This window comes from Adiantum capillus-veneris, chromosome 21 (genome assembly GCF_014529385.1).
Source record: "Adiantum capillus-veneris isolate H3 chromosome 21, ASM1452938v2, whole genome shotgun sequence".
Classification (NCBI taxonomy): domain Eukaryota; kingdom Viridiplantae; phylum Streptophyta; class Polypodiopsida; order Polypodiales; family Pteridaceae; genus Adiantum; species Adiantum capillus-veneris.
In genome coordinates, this window is record NC_140951.1 from 70123672 (window position 1) to 70144789 (window position 21118).

Sequence of the window (21118 nt, forward strand, 5' to 3'; positions counted from 1 at the left end):
GGGCTGAGAATGTCTACAGTACGCAACTCCTCTGCGAGTTTTGGCCAGGAAGCAAGAGCCGATAATGAAATTCTCTCAGCTTTGAGAGGTTCTGCAAGAAGAACTCGTTTTCAAGGCATCATGGTGCAAGACCCAAGCTCTGAGGATGAACCAGAGATGGTAACCCCTACCACGTTGATATAGCCGAAGGAGGAAGCTTTGTCAGACTATACGTTTCTGGATTTCAGGTATGACTTAGAAAATAATGAAGTAAACAATGCATGGCTGGAAAAAATAGGTCTTCTTGATTTTTCAAGACTCCCATGGGTAAGTTGGAGAAATAGTGAGATGGCAACAGTTTACTTGAGGCAGTTGCAGTTAATGATGGACAGGTTTTCAGGGATGATTATTTGACTGAAGAGATGGTAGCCAAAGTCTTTGATCTCTCTACTGTAGAGGATAATGAATTCAGCAAGGCAACTGAGAATGATATGACAAGGGCTTTTGGTCCACCTCAGGGTGAAAGGCACTATTACCAGCTTTCATGAATGAAGAATGCAGTAAGAGTGCACCAAATCAAGTGGTTCATTGAAAGAGTTTTTCTGTTGGTGAAGTCTGAATACATAAGCAGGGAGAATTATGGTATTCTATTAGCTGCAGAAAGTGGTAGACAAGTGTGCTGGGCTAATATTTTGTTTGACAGGATGAAGTTTGAAATTTACACGAAGCAAAGGAGGAAAGATAAAACTACTAAAGTTGGACCTTACCTTGCAGCTGTTTTTCAATATGTAAACAACAAAACCATTTTGCAGGGGAAGCAGTCACAAAACTTACTACAGATCACTGAAGATGTGGGTTCTTCAGAAGGAAGAGAAAAAAGACAGAAATTATTTTTGGATCATAGATTATTGCAAATGGATAAAGAGATCCAAGATCTGGTGTCTGTAGATTACTCTCAGCAGGAATACTTCATTAGGAAAAATATGAACCCTCTAGGGGCCCTTTGGGATTAAGGTTAATTAGAGGCCAGCCAATGAGAAGAGGGTGGTGGACACACTCTATGCCCTCAAAAATGTAGGGAGACAAAGTAGTCTTACACTTTTTAAATGGGCTCTTACCTAGTGAGAAGGTGGGGTGGGGGGGGGGGGGGGGGGGGGGGGGGGGGGGGGCATATGGAACCTCCAACTTCCCTCCTTTTTGATCCAGTTTTGAAAAAATCCCAAAACTTTGAAATTTTTCAAAAATTTCAAAACTCAAATTTCATCTTCTGAAAACCCCCCTAAAACTATTTTATGGTCAAAAAAACATTTTTTGATCTCAAAAAGTCAAAACGTGCATCCAAAAACCCTAAAATTCAAAAAATTTTAAAAACTTTTAAAAAATCTTTTTTTGCTATCCAGAGCTCCCCCAAAATTAGTTATTAGGCAAAAAGGGATTTTCTCTCTCTAGAACCCCTTTTCCAACCCCTCCTTGGTTGCAACCATCACACTCATCCTCTACTCCAACACTCTCTCTCTTTACACCATCTCCATTGCTGCAGCAAGGAAGCTCCTCTCTCCTTCCCTACCACCTTCCATTGCCACACCAAGCAAGGCTTATCCACCTTCTCCTCCCAGTGCCACACCAAGCAAGGGTTGTCCACCTTCTCCTCCCATTGCCACAAGGGTTGACCATTTTCTCATATCACTTTATCACACCTACATTGTAGCAACAAGCAAGGTTCTTCTCCTCCTCCTAGTTTGCTTTGCTCAACCATGGCCAACTCTACTTCGCAAAGGTGACCAAAGGATGAGGTCACAGCACTTGCATGCCACAACACTAGAGGTGTAGATGATGAGTGGGTGCCACAAGAGTTCACCAAAGGTGCTTGGGTATACATGCAACCATCTACTGTTGGCCCTCATCGTGTGCGGAATCGTGCAAACTTGGATCTTCATTGGAAAGGAAAGCTCCTTGGCTTCAAGAACCGCAAAGACAAGGGGACCATAGCCATTGTGCAACATGTTTTCTCAATGTCAACCATGCACTTGCAACAACCACCTCGATTTCCAACACATTGTAAGTACATGTTTTGAGAATACAAAGCTAGGTGTGAAATCACAGTGTAATGTTATTATGGATTCATACTTAACATTTGTCATGCATTTATAGTCATATTTCCATCCACGTTGGTGGAGGAGCAGCCACTACATAGTCTCTCCGGCACATTCAATGCTATACATGCGGATATTGGAGCAATAATGTTCCCGCATCTTTGCCCAACCAAACTGGTTCAAAGAAGGATTTTCTTCTATTCTCACTCCTATATTGTCCCTACTTCTACACAAGCATTTGGAACGCTTGAACCCATCAAAGTAACTTCCTTATTAAGTATGGAGTGGCCAGTCCCATATTTGTGGTCGGTAGCATCTTTCAAGCAAAAGATGATAATGGATGTCCAAAACTCTTTGAAATACTCTAAAGCTTCTAGGTCTGTGGGCTTGAGCTGATGTTTGCCTATTCATTGTTTTGTGCACATTTTTAAAGAGTTTGGATTTATGGAGACTACCACAATGCTTGTATGTAAAGATGCGCATTACAAGGAATTAGGAAGGCTTTTAGAAGAGGACTGGGGTTTTGTGGAGGGCATGCACAACGGGGACCGGTACCGTTGTAAGGTTGGAGCTTCAGGTATTGGAATGCGCTATTTGAAATCCCGCACCTCCTTGTACATACGATTTCACTATGATCGTTGGATGTGCAAGCTTGGAGTGTGGACTCCCTTACAGAGTGTAGACGGCGCAATTGCAAGCTTTGACATTGCAGTGAAGATGCCCAACGATGCTTTGGAGGCAGTCCAAGTGAACAAGCATTGGACTCTCAGTAATGTTTGAGAACATTTGGTTATTATGGGTTTTGAGGCCCTTCAACAAGCACAATTTCGTTTACAAGGTCACAAGGTGAGAATTCTTCCACCACATTTTCAATACATCATGGTTTGTCGATCATTAGATGCTTATTGTAATGAATGTCCGCAGATTGGGAAGAGAATGGAAGACAAATTGAAGGTCGAGGAGGACTGGGGGATACATGGAACTATGCTATCGATCTTATAACTTTGTAACTCTTGCAATTTTCATATTGATCCCCGCTGTAATCAACATGATTTGCTTCGGCAAAATCATGCCTTTGAATATAATTTTTTGCATTGGGATGAGAAATCATTTTTTGGTGAAAGTGCCTTTTTTTTAATGTCTTAAAAAAAGGGTACATTATAAAAGGGGGGCCACCTAACTCATTCACTATTTTCACTTTTGCAACTCTTGAGCTCCTCCACTCTCTATCCACACCCCAGGCTAAACATGGATGCTGCCACAGCCTCTGCATCTGTACCCACATCCACCCCTTTGTCACGCTTCATCCTCTTCCTCGAGGACACCAAATACAAAGGGAAGTTGGACCTCCACACCTTTTTTACTCGTCTCCCTGACCTTGACGCCACAATTGCCCTTCACATGGATGCATTTGAGGAGATTTCTGCGTTCATGGAGGAGCACATCATAAAATATTTTGTATCTATCCCCCCACATGCAGGGATCTGGGTGCCTTGCGATCTTTTGCTCTATATACACAAAGGTGATCGCCCATTCTCCAAGCGGTTGCAACGATTCCAAGAAATTGCAACCAATGCAGGCCATTACTTGGACGAGCAAGCCCCTGGGGTGTCAGCGCTCAAGAAGCGCAAGTTGGGGGTGGAGTACCTTTCTCGGCTCGCAACATTTATCTTCTTGGTGAGCGAGGAACCTGATTTGGAGGAGCTCCGCTTACCACACCTTCAAGTTCGGTCCTTTATCAAGGACACCAAGGAGCAGCAGGTTATCCCCATGAACCCTGCAGCGGAAGGAAAAGCACACCAGCTCGAGTACCCTAGGGGTCTTGAGGAAGTGGTTGAGAAATCCATAGTTGCGGCTGGCCCTAGTGACCCTCCAGTGCCACTACCACTGACGGATGTGGCTATCCCAGAGGTAGAAATTAGCCGCTTCTCCTCAGTGTTAGTGGATGGGGAGGAGTTTGTGTTCCTGCATGATTTGGAAAAAGCATTTGGCCTGCGCATGGATGAATGCTTGAGCGTGCTATGCAACAGCAGCAAATGTCCCTTAGACAATACGGATGCCCTAGAAAGCAAGCTCTTGCTAGATGGGGACTCTGTTGCTGACACTATTGCAGTTGTATGTGCGGAGGTCCTGGCAGCAGAGCAGTTGCACGTGGCTGATGAAGATTTCCAAGCCACGCAAGCCAAGGTTGAGGCTGCTAGGATGCCTATGCCATTATGCAACCTCCCATCTGATGATCCAAAGCTTGTATCTGTGGTGCATGGGAGCATTGACTTGGATGCAAAGGGCAACGGGGAGGAGGACGACAAGGAGCAGGAGGTAAACTGTATCCTAATTTTCATGTTACTATTTTATCCTTCGTTGTCTTTTTTCTCAACCTTCATCGGTTTATGACAGGATGTTGTGGAGGTTGATGATTTTGCTGCAAGGACGGGTGGCAAGCGAACGAGCTTTGGACCTCAAGCTTCCCTTGCGCATTACCTCGGACAACTCCCCCCTGGCGATGTGGCCATTATCCATAATGAATTTACTCCCCAAGCCCATTGCAATGGATTGTTTTTGCATCATTCATTTAAATGCAACCTTTTTATGGCAATTCCAGTATATGTTCACACTCAAGGACACTAGAAAAGCTCAAATCAATTATGAAATGAAGTTTCTAGCAAACTATCACTTGCTTTAGCTCTACCTACTACACCCTTGCACCAAAAAGTCAAATTGCATTGGACACTTGGTTTCACAATATGTTATTTGTTTTGATATCCTATAATGAATTCAAAGCTTGAAATGACCAAAAAAAGGTGTCCATAAGGATCCATATAAAATATTGATGTAAAACCAATAGGTTTTAGTAAATTTGGTTATTTTAAGTACCCTTGGGGGTAGATAAGCCTACAAGGGGCAGAAAAAGGCCTGGCCACAAGGGCGCACAAATGGCCCATCCATCAGTTTTGGATGGGCCATTTACGCGCCCTTGTGGCCATGCCTTTTTCTGCCCCTTGTAGGCTTATCTACCCCTAAGGGTACTTAAAATGCACAAATTTACTGAAATTGACTACAATTACATACAGAACTTGAAATTACAAAGATAATAGACAGAGTAGACACAATTGTTGATCATATTGTCATTGGAAAGTCAAATCATTACAAAGATAAGGGTGTGCAATACAAAAAGAGGGGTAACTTTGACTAATGCTCGAAGTCTCGTCGCAATCGTCGTGCAAGCTGCATATCTTTTGGCTGTATTGTCACTCGCTTTGCATGAATGGCACATAGGTTGGTATCTTCCAACACTGAAATGATGTGGGCCTCTGCAGCTTCTTGAATAGCCTCTAGCGCTATTGCTTGCATTCTATACTGATTTCCATAGCTTTGAAGCACTTCCTTCACAGTGCGAGCAAAGGGGGCGCGTCGAATCAAGAGCTACGTCGTCTTCTGGTAGTGGCGGATTTCTGCAAATGCCCTTGCTATTTTTCGGCGCTGCTGCGGTTGTCTTGGGGGCACTTGCACATTTGTTGGCGGGCGGCGTGAAGGCTTCTTGAAAAACTTAGACTTGCGTCTGTTTACATGCTTGAGGCAATGTCTTCCCCCCAACGGCCACCCGGTGTGTGCGCGGTATTTTTTCTCGCAGCCATGGTGGCTCACTCTCTGATTCGGTGTCTGTATTGGCCACCCGAGTCCTGGATGGTCCTGCTTGTGATTGGGGGCGCGACGGCTGCTCCCTATCGGACTCTGATGTTTGCTGGCCCTCTGCTTCTCTCCAACGCTGGGCACGTTGCTTCATTCTCTTTCTAGGTGTTATATCTTGAGGAGGTGGAGATTCAACAGTCCTTGATGACTCTCGTGCCCTACCACCATGCCCACTACCAGAAGAGTTCCTGGAATGGCCAGGTGTTCGTGGCCGTTTTCTTGTGCCTTTAAGCCATGACGGCTTCTCACATCCTTGGAGGGTGTTTTTGTTGGCAGGCGAATGCTCTTTCGCGGTTTGTTTGGTGCGCGCCATTTCGTTGGTAAGAGCTCACCTGTTCTTAAGAAATGAGTGATTTATGAGAGCATGCAATATTTATAAGGGCCCATTTAAAAAGGGCCCTGTTCACACTAATTTTTTTAAAAGAAGTATTATTTTTTAAATAAACATGTCGCTAAGAATTGGACCCTGCGTTCACGTTTAGTGACTCGCGCAGTATCCACTTTGATCCTTGTCGCACTCTGCATCGCCGCCATGCAGCATGCTTGGTGGGACCTTGCGACATTTGCCACTTGTTGCTATGCTCTTGACGACTCCATTTGCGCACTTCAATAGCAATCTTGGATTGTCGCGCACGCTCCATTGTGAGCTTATGAGCAAATGTTGTGCGAAAAAACCAGTTGAACATCTCCTCCAAATAATTGGATTGCACCATTCCACCACCATGTCGAGTATTTTTGAAGTACACTCCCCTTGCTCGATAATGGGACTTCTCCATGCCTTGAGTGTTAAAAATTTCAAGCGATCCATACTTGTGCATAAAAAATGCACCATGCGCAAACAAGATATGCTGTTCACATGAGCAAACGATCCACATTAGTAAATAAAAACAATCCCTTGTAATGAATACACCATGAATGACTTACCATGTAATGTGTGATGCTATTTTCACCCCAAGAAAGGGTGAAGACCTTGGTAAAATCCGCCAAAGCTTCTTGAAATGATTGCCGTTGTTCTTCTGTTGTGCTGTTAAGGCTCATAAGCTTGACCATTTTATCAAAATGGGCCCAACTTGCTTGCGCTTGTTTGCAAGCTCGCCATTTGAATCATTGTCAGTAGTAGCTTTGCATAACTCCTTCCAAAGCTCCCAAAGGTTACCTGCCTGCTGGTTGGAGCTGCTTTGAGCATCATATCGACTTGGCTTTCCTTGGGAAACTTTCTTCAAAAAGTGTCTAGCTTTTTGTCCACTCATTGACACTTGTTGAGCAATATCATGGGCCTCCCCTGTGTTCTTTGCAGCAACTATAGACACATTTCCACCGTGACAGCCAATGGAATTCAAGAGTACCTCCACTCTTTCGATCGCTTCCTGGGACTTTTCCAACGGTTTCATTGTGAAAGCATAGTCAATGTGGAGCTTCAATAGCCTATCAAAAATACGCATGAATGCGTGTAATGTACAAAAATGTACATTCGATAGAGGAAATCGAAAGATTGGATTCCAAGTGTGGTCCTTTTGATCACGGTCTGGGGCATTGAGCATGGGACATCTCAGAATAGACGCTTCCCATTCTCTACCTTCATCTCCGACATCATGACAATCTAACCCTTGTTCTCCATGCCCTTGCCATGGAAGCATGTAACTGGCCTTTGCAGTGCTCTTATGTGATTTTTGTCCATTAGGTTTGTACCCTCGAGTGCAAAATGGACAAGGCATGAGAGAAGAAGCCCCTTGTTTGCAGCCAAGCAAACACTTTATGGTCTTCAAATCCCCACCTAAGTGCCACTCCACATCATAACTACCAAAGCCCTCAATCTCCAACTTCTGACCTGCAATTTGGGAGTGTATTGCTTCTGTGATCCATGGAGTTCTCTCAAAAATCCACGAAAGTACTCCATTGGTCTCTTTGGGCACCTCAATAGCACCCAACCACCAAATGTCTTTCTCTGATTGCACGCTAAAAGATAGGGTGGGATATGGCTCGACTGAATCCCTTCGCTTGGTTTGCAGAAGGGCCTCGCTCATTAGAGTGACACTTAGCCTCTCTAACCTTCGGCCTTTCACTATTTGACACTCATCGAGTTTCAGCACAAAAGCGACTTTTGTGCCAAGCACTACAAAATAAATAGTGCTAAGACCTTAAACTTCAGCTTCTATGAAAAGAATAATACCAAAGAAAAAAGTAAAGTGTGTCACCTTCTTCAGGTAACTCGTAAAATCTAAGCATGGCTTCCTGAAGCCTTCTAAGATCCACAAAAATATTGTTCCACATTGTGTAAGGAAAGCCCTTATTCGAAGGTCTTATGGATTGTTTCTTACCTTTTCCCCTTGTCTTTGTTGCGCACGAAGCATAAAGGGAAGTTGGCATTGTGTCCTCAATGTGTAGGTATGTCCCAATGCGGGAGAACACATCTTCGTTTGTGGCCTTCTTTGCGAGCTTGACCTTGTGAGGAACGGAAAATAGGTTTTCCACAATGCCATGTTCTTTGAGGGCATCCTTTAGGAGTTGAAAAATAGCCTGATAGGCTTTGGTGCTGATTCCAGCCTCATCACAAGCTTGTTGAACGTCATCATCATTAACCACATTTCTTAATTTACGCATAAGGTCCTTGGTGACTGCATCCTTAATGTGCTTACCTCCAGGTGATTGTAAGATAGAAATAACGTCCTCGGTATTGAGACAACTAGTGAGAAGGTTGACTCGATTATCTTGGCTTGTTCCACCGCATGCCTCCTGGATGAAGTTTCTAGCAACAAATAAACATAAATGTTAGAAAATAGTGTGAAGTAAGAATGCAGCATGCACGTAAAGACCAAATCACCTTGTGGCTGTAACTCGTCGTTTGCGTGCTCCTCCGGAATGTGCAAGAGTTTCAATGGATGAATACGGGCGTTTGCGTTCCCTTGCACCAAGGGGTGTTTCTTTCAAGTATGTGATGGTGTTGGTAAGCTTTTGGATGTGGGACTCCTTTTCTTGCATTTGTTGTTCAAGACTTTTAACTACCCTCTCCGAAGAGGCAACACTCTCTTGTAATGCCGTCGTCTTGAGGTGAAGAGCTTGACATTCGTGCATCCACATTGCAAAGAAGCACCTGCACCCATACACAGCCGCTTGCAATAGCCTAACAAGCCTGCTTCTCCCCTCCCAAGAAATTGAAGAAATGTGGAAAGGCTATTAAACGGTGGATGGAAGCGGCTTATAGGATCGTAAGGGTACAAATGGCCATCCACCCAAATGTCAACATTGGTCTCACAAGCGGTGCGACGTCCCTGTGATGACCTTTGATCACCTTCACTAGTGGTCTTCGGTGCAAATGCCGTGGGTAAGCGAATATGTATGCTTTTGGTGTGCGGAGTACGTGGTGGTGGAAGCAAACCATTTGTGATGTCCGTGAGCACCATGGAAGCTGTTGCGTGAGGAAGCAAATGATGAAAAGATAGAGGGGGAAGGGTAGAGAGGCCGAGCAGGATGGGAGGAGAGAAGGAGGGAGGGAGGGGAGGGAGAGATTGGGGAGGAGGAGGAAGGTAGGGGCAGAGAGGGAGAGGAGAGGGAGAGGGAGAGAGGAGGGAGGAGGAGGAGAGAACAAAATGTTTATTACTTTTTGGGGGAAAAGATTTTTGAAAAAATGGACTTTCTAAGCTTGTGGGTTAAAAAATGGGTCAAAAAATGATTTTTGGATATGTATATATGTTGGGAGGGATTTTTAAGTAAAAAACAAATAAAAATGAAAATTTTTAAAAAAAGATAAATTTTGACTCTTTTTGACCCACGGAATTGCTGATGTGGACATACCCCTATGCTTTCTTCACTTTAAAAAAAGCTAAAGAGAGAAAGCAACCCTTTAGGTCCACATCCTACATTTGTCTAAAAAAAAGGCTAGAAAAGCCTACTCAAAACTACCTTCTTCAATGCCCTTGCCCCCTAAACCCCACACAACATTAGCCTTAATCCCTAAAAATTAGGATTCCTTACAAGGCCCATGCAAGGTTCATATTTCTCCTAATGTGGATGCAGTGAAGAATAGAATAGACAAGGAGTTTGGAAATTTATTTTCTGATACTCCAACAGGTATAACTGAAAAGCAGGTAATACCTTCAACTGCTAAGACAGGTTTTAAGATCAGAAAGCTGAGTAAGTTGTCAGAGAGGGAACCTGCAACTGCAAATGAAGATCCTCTTGTGGAGAAGCTTGTAGTTTCTAAACCTCAGTTTACTATTGTATCTTTTCCTGAAGTATAAACTGCACTTACCTTGGTGAAAGATTATGTAGAGCAACAGTCTCTAGACCTCACCTTTTTGACTAGGGAAAAGGAAAGTCTTCAGAGACTGGACTAAAATCACTCAAGGAAGGGGCTTTGAGAGATAAGAAAGAGAAGAATGATACAAAGCTTTTGGAGAAAAAAGTACAGGACCTAAACAAAGCTCAGAAACTGATGAAGGAAGAGTTAGACTCTTACAAACACGTATTTTTGTTCAGAGAAAGAACTTCAACAAAAATTTCTGAGTGGAAAGAAGAATGGTGTCAGGTACTACAAGACCAGTTAGCTGAAATGGAAAATGTTAATGCATCTTTGGAGAGCAGACAGAGTACTGTTAAGCAGGGTTGCAGCTTGTAGAAAAGTGGAAGAAAAGATTAGACAGATGTAAGAGGCAGAACTGGATGTGGAAGGTTGGTATGTCAGTTCAATGGATGTTGAGAAAATGAAAAATGAAGTTATGGACTACATGAAGGGAGTCTGGGAGAAAATTAAAATTAAGATGTATGATGTGGTGAGTAAACCATACCAGGCTTTTGCAGAGGAGTTGTCCAAATAAGAAATTTTCCTCTTATAGAAACAATTAGATGAATTGAAAGAGAAGAATGCTCAATTGCAACAAAAGGTGCAATCAAAGGCTGAGGTGAAAACTGCAGAAGTTGAGCCAATGAGTTCAAGAATCAGTCTAGGAAGCAGTTCAAGAATCAGTTCAGGAGGCAGGGCAGACTACAATTTCAGTTGCAGATAAACAATTTGATGATATTGAGGATCAGGAGAACTTTGAAGAAATTTTGTTGAAAAGTGCTGAGGCAATTTCTGAAGAACCAGGTATTGATGTGGCATTGCTTGAAACTGCTCAGGACATGGAGGAACAGTCGTGAAATCCTGTTGGTACTGAAGATTCAAAACTTCAAGATTAGTTTCATAAAAACTTTTTTTTCGGTTTCAAGCTTGTTTTGTCAAAGGATGTTGTGGGTTCTTACAATGTTTTGTAAACATTGCCCACCGGGTGTGCCAGGTGTTAGGACCTGAGGCCTCACTCGTAGTTTACTTTTACTTTTGTTTGTAGTCAAGGTTAAAACCTTGGAACTCTAAGGGTGTTGTTTACACCTATGATGGCTGGGGACGTTTGAATGATGTTCTTGGCGCTGCATGGCAGTTGAAAAGGAGTTAGTCATTAGTTGTTTGAAGAAAGTATGTGGGTACGTAGAGAGGTCGAACTGTGTTCAGTAGAGTGTTGTAGCGTGTGTACTCATGATGCAGATGATGCAGTAATACAATACAATTTTCTTTTGTCAATGTTGTTTTGCAATTTTTTGTTGTGCAATAAAGTTATGTTATATGCAGTTTACTGTGTATTTTACTCTGTATCACTGTGTTCAAGACTCGCTACTCAAAGTGGGACTCCTAGTGGGACCTCAACTGAAGTCTCACTCTCTATTGAGGTACAAATCGAGAAGCTAGCTAGTTTCTACGTAGCTTCGCCTACTTTGCCTTGCATTGTGCAGACTGCTGGTCTGGTTCGCTCTGGCCCTCGTCCAACTGGTTTGGTCCTCTCTCGCCCTGGTCCAACTAGCTCTCATCCTGGTCTAGGCCTTCCTCATCCCTAGTCTAGTCCTTCATCGTCCCTGTTCTAGTCCCTCCTCGTCCCTGGTCCAGCATGGTGGTCTAGTCACCTGACTTGGTCTAGTAGAGTCTAGACCTGTGTTCAATCAGTTAAAGGTCTTCTTGCCCAAAGCTTGGTTGGGTTTGTGGTCGCTGCATGACACATACAAGGCGGTCATTAGAGCGTCAAAGTGCACTACTGAGTCCTCTGAAGCACTACAACAGAAGATGACCCTTGGTACCTAATAGAAGTCCATCAACCTCATCACCCATTCCTCCATCCGGTTCCACATCTTCCAGGTCACCTTACCCAGTAAAGCTCTCTCCTATTTTGTTATAGCAGGCTATTGAGCAATGAGCAAGAGGCCATGGAAGCGTTGACCGGTGTTTTGGCCAAGGTAAACATCAAGTTTCCTACCTTCAAGGGACTCTTCTCAGAAGATGCAGATGACCATGCAAGGAGGTTTGTATCTCTCTGTAGAGGGCGTGGTCTTAATAGAGAATATGCTTATTTGGTACTTTCCATCTACCTTGGATGGCTTAGCAGACAAATGTACAGTCAATTTGCACCATTTTGCAACTTGGGCAGCTTTAAGACAACAGTTTTGTGCAGCATTCAAGCCAGGTGGCTACCAAGAAAGGTGTTGGATGAGTTGTCCAACATGGTACTTTAGCCAAAGGAAACTTTTGCAGAACTCATGACTAAAACCAAGTCTCTGGTTGCCAAGCTTCCCCAGCAACCCAGTGAATTTATGGTTAAGAAGTGGGTGGAGAAGGCTCTTCCCAAAACTTCTCAGCAAAAACTCCAAGAGAGTCTCCGACCCGATGCCACTCTAGAGGAGTTTGTGGCAGCTGCTACTAGGATAGAGGGAGCTAGGAAGCTGTTCAACCAACTCCCCTTAGATAGAGACCCCCTCTATGTTTTTGGAAAGTCCTTCTGATCCATTTACTTCTTTATGTAGGGAACTTGAAGCCCTAAAACTACAACGCGCTCTTCAAGAGGAGAAATCAATCTCTCTTAGACAGGAGAAACCCCCACATCTCGAGGCTTTGGATCTAATCAAGAGCGAGCTAGAAGAGCTTCGGTCTCAGCAGGAGACTAAGGCTATGGTATGGTGCAACTCATGTCGCTCTCCAGGACACCCTCCACAGGACTGTCCCCTGCGCGCTTATTGCCACTTCCACGAAAAGTCTGGGCATGAAGACAAGGATTGATACTATATCAAGGGATTGTGGCAAATACAACAAAATATAGGTCCTTCTCTCCAACAAGGGCTGGCACCTGCATCCAACATGGTTTCACCCTATGGCCATCAAAACCCGATGCCATCTCTGTTGACAACCTATACAAGGTATGCACAACAACTTTGCATCCCTCAGCTTCTATCATGCTAATGCTCCTTCAATTCTCCAAAGCTTCTACACGTCAGCATCTGTCCCCATGCAGCAAGGGCCGAGACCACCTCGCCCCTCCAATAGGCCAATGTTGTGCTACAGGTGCGGGGGGTATGGACATTATCAGAGAAAATATCCGTTGCCATAGGGGTCTCCCCCTTGCTGACACTGCCTTGAAGCTAAGGATCACTATAGTAAGAACTTTCCAGAACAACGTGCATCCACATCTGCAAGCACAAGCCATAACCAGCAGAAGTTTACATTCCCAAAGGTTAACCTCATCACAGTAAGCACCATTCCACAGGCCCCGCCTTCCACTCTTGTAGTTGCCTCTCGAGATGAGTTGAAGCAAGTGGAAGAGCCGGCTGGTGTGCTCACACGGGCATAGAGAGCTGCTCTTGGTCTCAACCTCCCTGGCGGTCCAACTTTTTTGTCTCCACTCACACAAATGAGTCAAACTCCCCTAGTAGCTGGCAAACCAACAGGTAGTGCCAAGAGCCAACCTACCTCTCTATCAGATACTGGTGGTGCTTTCATGGAAGCAGTAGAGGACTTGCAGAAGCATAAGATACCAGAGCAAGCACTGATCAAAAGAGAGAAGCCTACAGCAAATACTATCTTGAAAAACACCTTTCAGCAAGTGTCATTGTACGACATGTTTCAACTTGATGCAAATTTTCAAAGTGACACCCTTTCCATCGTCTAGTCTCTGTATCTTGGTGCAGGGTCTAGTGGTGGGCATCTACCTATGCAGCCCTTGGAGTCCTACATGATTTCTTATCCAGCTGCTCCCCTCATCGACTACAAAAGTCCTCGTCTCATTGTGTCTATTCTTGGGTATCAATTCTCACACGTCATAGTGGATGGTGGATCTAGGATCAATCTGATGCCAAAGTTTACTATGTTGGCTTTAGGACTACAGCCTACCTACCTTGCTCTATTCATTGTTACATTGGCGGACCAGAGGACAGTTTATCCAGTGGGCATAGTAGATAAGGTGCCTCTGAAGTTATAAGACTTCATATTTAGCTTGGATTTTGTGGTGGTCAGTCTTCCTCAGGTGGAGGGAGGCTTTCCTTTGCTTATTGGCACACCATGGTTGCGACATACTAAGATACTTCATGATTGGGCAAACAACTCCATGTGGATACATACTCCTAGCTCCCCCATGTAACCAATTCGACTCGAAGGAGGTATGGATCCAGTGGTTCATCACAGCTCATTGTTAGTACAGTCCAACCCCAACCTCGAGCAGCCCATCCCACCTGGAGGGTCTGACGAAGACCTGCCTGCAATGGTTGGTATCTACCACATCAATGTCGTACTATGTGGTCTCTATTCAAGCCTCACATGTGCCTGTAACACTCTCTCTCCCGGCTCCTCGGGCTGACACCAGTGACCCAAGCTCTACAGCAGAAAGTGTGCCAATCAAAGAACCAGGTGTGTTAGTCCCTGATTACCATGATTCAAGTGTTCCTCTGATGGAATCCATCGGCCTCGGTGAACGTATAACACATCACCATAGGGGGAATAAATCTCCTTTGCATGAGCTCAACAACGTTCTACCTCTTCCTCTAACATCTCCTGGATCTGACACCCCGCCCACTCAACAGCGCTCTGCTATGTCTGTGTTGAAGACTTACCCTTCGAGGAGCTTCCACCAGGATGGTTACAAGAGGAGTATACGGAGTTTCCAATCAATCAAACACCAGCCCATGATGTCTCGAAGCTCTAAGAGGCAGCTCACTTTGCATCTTCCGAGGCACCCTCTCCAATTACACCTCCTGACCTAGTCAAAGAAGTCAACATTGGCGACCCTGACAACCCTCAGCACGTCCTCTTAGCAGCTTGGTTATGGGAGCATCCTGTGTTACTCGATCAGGTAGTTTCTTTTATACACTCTTTAAAAGATTTTTTTGCTTGGTCCTACAAGGATTTGGAAGGGATCCCACAAGAATTGGGTGTCCATACTATCCCTCTGGTTGAAGGGACTAAGCATGTCAAAGGCTGAGCTTACAAGCTCAACCCAATGTATGGAGAGGCTATCAAGTCAGAGCTCGAACAAATGCAAGAGGCAGGGATCATTGTACCTGTGGAGCACTCTGAGTGGTTATCACCCATGGTGATAGCACCTAAGAAGCAGTCCAATAAGATTACCGCGCTCTGAACAAGGTAACTATCCTAGATGGTTTTTCCACACCTTTCAATGAGCCTCTGCTAGAAGATGTAGCAGGGCATGTATTGTACAGTTTCATGGATGGGTTCAATGGATACAATCATTTGGGCATCCATCCAGGTGATCAGATAAAACGGCCTTCGTGACTCCCTGGGGTATTTTTATATACACTAGAATGTCGTTTGGGTTGAAAAACGCTCCACCTTCTTTCAATCGAGCAGTATATCTCATATTCTGTCCTTTACTTACGGATCATCTTCGCATCTTCATGGACGATTTTTTGACCTTCTCAGGTGCTCAATGTTCAACCCCAGTGGAAAATCTAGAGGAGCATCTCGCTCAGCTCTCTGTTGTCTTCCTCAGGTGCAGAGAGGCACGCCTAAAGCTCAATCCTAACAAATGTCATTTTTTGGTCACAGAGGACACACTTCTAGGCCATGTGGTGTCTGCAAAAGGTTTAACGCCTGAACCAGAGAAGATCGTGGCCATCTTGAAGTTACCACCTCCCATCAACCCAAAAGGTGTTCAGAGCTTTGTAGGCCACACAGGTTATCATCGCAGGTTTATACGAATGTATGCATAGGTGGCTCAACCATTGACCCGACTCACTAGTGCTACTGTACCCTTCTAATGGTCAAAACCTGAGGCTGAAGCATTTGCATACCTCAAAAAATGCCTCACTGAAGCACCTATTCTAGTGGCTCCAGATTGGTCTCTCCTTTTTCATGTGCATATTGATGCCAGTCGACTGGCTGTGGGTGTTGTGTTGACTCAGCCTAGCGAGGAGTACAACCTGGATCGCACTGTTCACTATGTAAGTCGCCTGCTCACCAAAGCAGAGCGCAACTACAGCACCACAAAAAGGGAAGGTTTGGCTACTGTGTATTCTTTACAAAAGTTTCGTTATTACTTGTTAGGGATTCACTTCACTATCATCATGTATCATCATGCGCTATGCTATCTTCTGAATAAACCGCAAGTTACAGGAAGAGTCTGGAGGTGGCTACTGATATTCCAGGAATTCTATTTCAAAGTAGTTCTTAGTCCAGGCAAGCGGCACATCATGGCCGACCATCTCTCTCGCATACATACAGGTGAGCCCGATACTGGGTTGATGATGACTTTTCAGATAGTCATCTCTTTAAGGTCGACACAACCCCAAAATGGTATGGAGATGTGTTACATCTTCTCTCTACTGGCCTATATCCTGAGAATGCTTCTCCCTTGCAAAAAAGAGGACTCTTGCTGAAGTCGAGACCCTTCTCTTTGATTTGCGGACAGCTCTACAAATCTAGGCCAGATGGTGTGCTGCGCAGGTGCGTCTCCCCTCATGAAGTAGACCACATTCTCGAAGATGCACACAGTGGTCCTATAGGTGGCCATTACCCTGGTCACATCACGGTGCAAAAAATCTTACAAACAGGCTTATGGTGGCCATATCTATTCAGGGATGTTATTGCTCATGTCAAGATTTGTGATGTCTGTTAGCGATGTGCGCCCAAGCCTAGGAAGCAATCCAATCGCCCTCTGCAGGTATATATGGTGTGGTTGCCCTTTGAGCGATGGGGCTTGGACTTTGTTGGTCCAATTACTCCACCTGCTCAACCCGGAAATCCTACAGTATCTCCTGGTAGCGACGGATTATGCAACAAAGTGGGCTGAAGTGGTGGCTACCATCGACTGTACAGCCGCCAATGTTGCAAAATTTTTGTATGAAAATATTTTTTGCAGGTTTGGGTGCCCTCTGGAAATCACCAGTGATCGAGGAAGTCATTTCGTCAACGACTGATCTCCACACTCCTCACGAACTACAAGATTTTTCATCGTAAATCTTGCTCTTACTATCCTAGAGCAAATGGGCAAGCTGAGAGCACTAACAAAGTGCTAATCGCGCTTCTCAGGAAAGCTTGTTACTTGCATCCAACTTCTTGGGCTCAAGCTATCCTCGGCACAGTTTGAGCTTATCGCACCTCCTTCAAGGCAACCACTCACAATACCCCATTCCAACTAGCTTTCAGTCTAGAAGCACTTGCACCATATGAGTTCAACTCAGGTCCAGCAAGAGTGGGAAGCGTTCACGTCACAACGGGGATTGCTTCCGCAAACCTCTCTCGTCTCTCAAAGTTAGAAGAAAGCAGGATGTTAGCTTCACATGCTCTGCAAGCCGAGCAACTTCGTCGCAAAGCGTGGCATGATCGCCATCTCAGAAAGCCGAAAATAACGCAAGGAACAATGGTACTACTCTATCAAGCTAAATATCTAAAAAACGCTAAGAAGTTGGTCCCAGCTTGGCAAGGTCCATTCATGGTACAAGAAATTTTTCCACAAGGAGCAATCCATTTAGTAACTTTGGACGGTGTTTCCTTGCTGCTGGTAAATGGCTCCGGAATCAAGTGCTATTATCCCTCTGAGTAAACAATCTGTAGCCGTTTCGCCACCTATAATTGTTATGCCTAATAGGTTCTGAATCTCCCATCTCTCTTCTCCCCATTACCTTCCCACCAAAACAAGTGTTCTATTACTGTCTCTACAACACTTTCAGTCTCTGCTATGCCTGTAGAAGTTTTCACATTTCCTCCTAAGGTATCCTTTCTCTACTCTGTAATTGGGGTACTTATCTCAAACTTCTTAAAATCAATTCATTCTTTCTCTAAGTGTGAACCACCTTTATATCATCAGTGTTGTTTGACGCTCTTACTGGGGTCTCTCAAGTTGAACTCCTCAGCAAGGTCTGTTCTGTGATAATTTCTGATGAAGATTAAAACTCTCTTCCTCTTCTCCTTTTTCTAGTATATCACACTTGGGTCATTGGGAGATTTTTCTAAGTTCCCACCCTTCTCTCTATAGACGAAGTTGTAATTTGCTTACAGTTCCTAGTTACTATAGCACGGAGTTGTCTGTCTTTAGTGTCCTGCCCTTGCCCTCTCTACTACCCCCACCCCCTACCATGTGCCCTTTGCCTTGGTGTTTTGAAGCACATCCTTTGTTGTCTTGAAGGCAAATTTGACCTCTACTTATTTCACAGCGGCTATAGTTGCTTAAAGACAAACTTGACCTCTACTTATTTCAAGGCTCCAGGCAAAGCTTTTCTGTGCTCTGCAACTTATCGGTATAAGCCATGTCTAGGTTGCTCTCTGTTAGTACTGCAACGAGCTTGTGATGCCGAGGACGTATGATGTCCATGCTTTTGCACAGTGAGAGAGGCTTTGATTGATATGGATGCCAAAAGTGGGATTTTGTCTCTCTGATAGAAGAAAGTGCGACAAATTTATGCAGAGGGCCCTCTCTATCTCCCAATTCGCCGCTCCCCCTCTCTCTCAATTCGTCCCCTCTCCCAACTCACCCTTTTTCCCCTCTTCCCCAATTCGTTCCCACCTCCCCAACTCGCCCTTTTCTCCTCTTTCCGAATTCGTACCCCCTCTCCCAATCCCCCCCCCTCCAATCCCAACTCGCCCCTCTCCCCTCTCTCCCAATTGGTCCCCTCCCCCAATCCCAACTTGCCCCCTCTCTCCAATTCGTCCCTCCCCAATTCGCCCCTCTTCCCCAATTCATTCCCCCCCCCCAATCCCAACTCGCCCCTCTCCCCTCTCTTTCAATTCGTCCCTCCCCCTCTTCCAACTCGCCCTCTCCCCACTCTCCCAACTTGCCCCCAATTTGTACCTTTCCTATTCGTTCCCCCTATCCTCCAATTCGTCCCCTCCCTCTATTCCCAACTCGTCCCCCCTCCCCCTCTCCCAACTCACCCCCTTACCCTCTACCCAACTGGTCCCCTCACCAATTCACCCTACCCCTCCTCATAACAAACTCGTCGTATCGGGTTCGTTAAATACCAAGTCGACCTTTTTTAATTGTCTTTCTTTATTGGAGTGTGCTTTCCCTCCAAAGCAGCCCTAATCACACACATCTGTCGCCGCTCTACCCAATTCGACCGCTTGCCCTCTTCGGCTTCTTTCGCTTCCGCTCCTTCCGTTGATAACTACATATACATACATACGAGGTAAAAGAAGTAAGCAGTAGTAATTGAAAAGTTATCACATGTATGCAATGTGGATATGTATGCAATTGTGGATCAGCTTTTGAGTGTCTGACGTTCTTCTGGCTGTGCATCGAAACAACCTCAGTCAATCAGCAGGGTGTGGTCTATACACATAGTTATAGTTAGTGTCAGAAGTTTTGTAATTTGAATAGCGGGTAGCAGCAAACCCTCCAAAAAAGCAGGCTTAATAAAGAAGCCACCACCGATGACTCAGAAACTAGTGGCCAGGATTTGGATGACTTCACTTCCAATGATGCCAGCGATGGAAGTTACAAAGCCTCCCCAACCTTCAAGTCGGATTCAGAAGCTGTCTCTAAATCGGACGCGTCCAAAGAAACAAATGTGAAAACAGCAAGTAAAAAGAAACAACGCAATCATGAAATCATCCATTATGAGATCAGTAGGCCGGCTATATCTAAAAATCGCACACCGTTCTCCTTGGTTGTTTATCTACATCCACCTCGACCATCTCTAAGTGAAATCCTCTCCAAGGACCCCAAGGACCAGCTACAGACTATGGGTCTCACAGCACTGGTCGACGATTTGCCAACCACTGTTCCTGTTGAGATGATACATGATCTTCTGAAGAACTTTCCCAAGGTCAGGGGCCATAAACTCACTGCTACAAGGTTAGGCCATGCTATGGGTATGACCACCTTTCCATGTGTGAAGCCTGCTACCCGAACCTTCTCTCAGCTTTCTAAGGATGCCACCAGTCAGGCATGTGAAGATGCTCAGTACGGATCACCCAGATTAAGAAAGAAACAAACAGTGGAACTTCGTTGTTGGACTAGAGGCTGTTGGGCTCTGTTCTCCATAACCTGGCCGCCTGTGAAAGGAGCTGCCACCTGTTTGCAAAGGAGAGGGTCACACCTGTCCGATAGTCTACTGAGGACGACGAGTGACACGGCCATGGCGGTGTGCACCAACAACACCGTCGCAGCAAGGAACGCTATGTATGTGGGACAATGGCGATGACTGAAACCCATGAGGATACTGTTGACTGTAGTACTGAACTGGAGGCTGTGTGTAGAGTCCCATAAAGTGCTGAGGACCTGCAGTATGCAATGGTGGCCCGGATCCAGTCCATCCAAACCCCATGCCAACCTGAGCCTAAGCTTGAGCCTGAGTCTGAGCAGTACATTAGTCATTTATTATTGCAGTTTAGTCTTTTAGCAGTTTTAGTGGTTCTCTCATCGAGATGATGAGTGGTTTTGTGACGGGCAACTTGTAGCAGGGCTACAGTGTCACTTTCACAGGACATAGTAGTACAATTGGTCTGGTTTGGTTGGTCTGGTTTGGTTCACACTGGACGGACTCTCGGGGCTTGATAGTGACACGTGGCAAGGATACGGACGATGGTCTAGTGGACATCGTGGCCAGGTTACCACCACCGCTCAGTTTGGAGATAGACTTAGATGGCTGACATTTATAGGAGTCGGTGGCTCTGTATGGTAGTACATATGAGTAGTAGCGGTTATCTTCTTCATATATGGTCCAGCGTCGTCGTCTTAAGTAGCGAGTCTATACACACAGCACGTCTGCACTATCCCTGCACATCTAAGCCTCGACACCCCACATTGTACCTGTGAGTTCTGGACTGGAGCTGAGTGTGCTGCACGCCAGAGTGCGTATCGATTGTTTGAGATAGTCGAGTTCATATGTTCTGGTCTGTTGCTGTTGTTGTGTCTCTGTGTTGATCAACTGTTATCTATTGTTTCCTTTGTTTCCATTCTGTTTTGAGTGAGATGTCATACACATTGCACTGAGGAGCACCCACTGTAGAGAGCATGACACACTAGCCGCGCTACAAAGGCATAGACTTGGTAGCTTCCAACCACACAAGCAGGCCTTCAGGTGGAGGATGTTGTTCCAGTTCGAGATTGGAC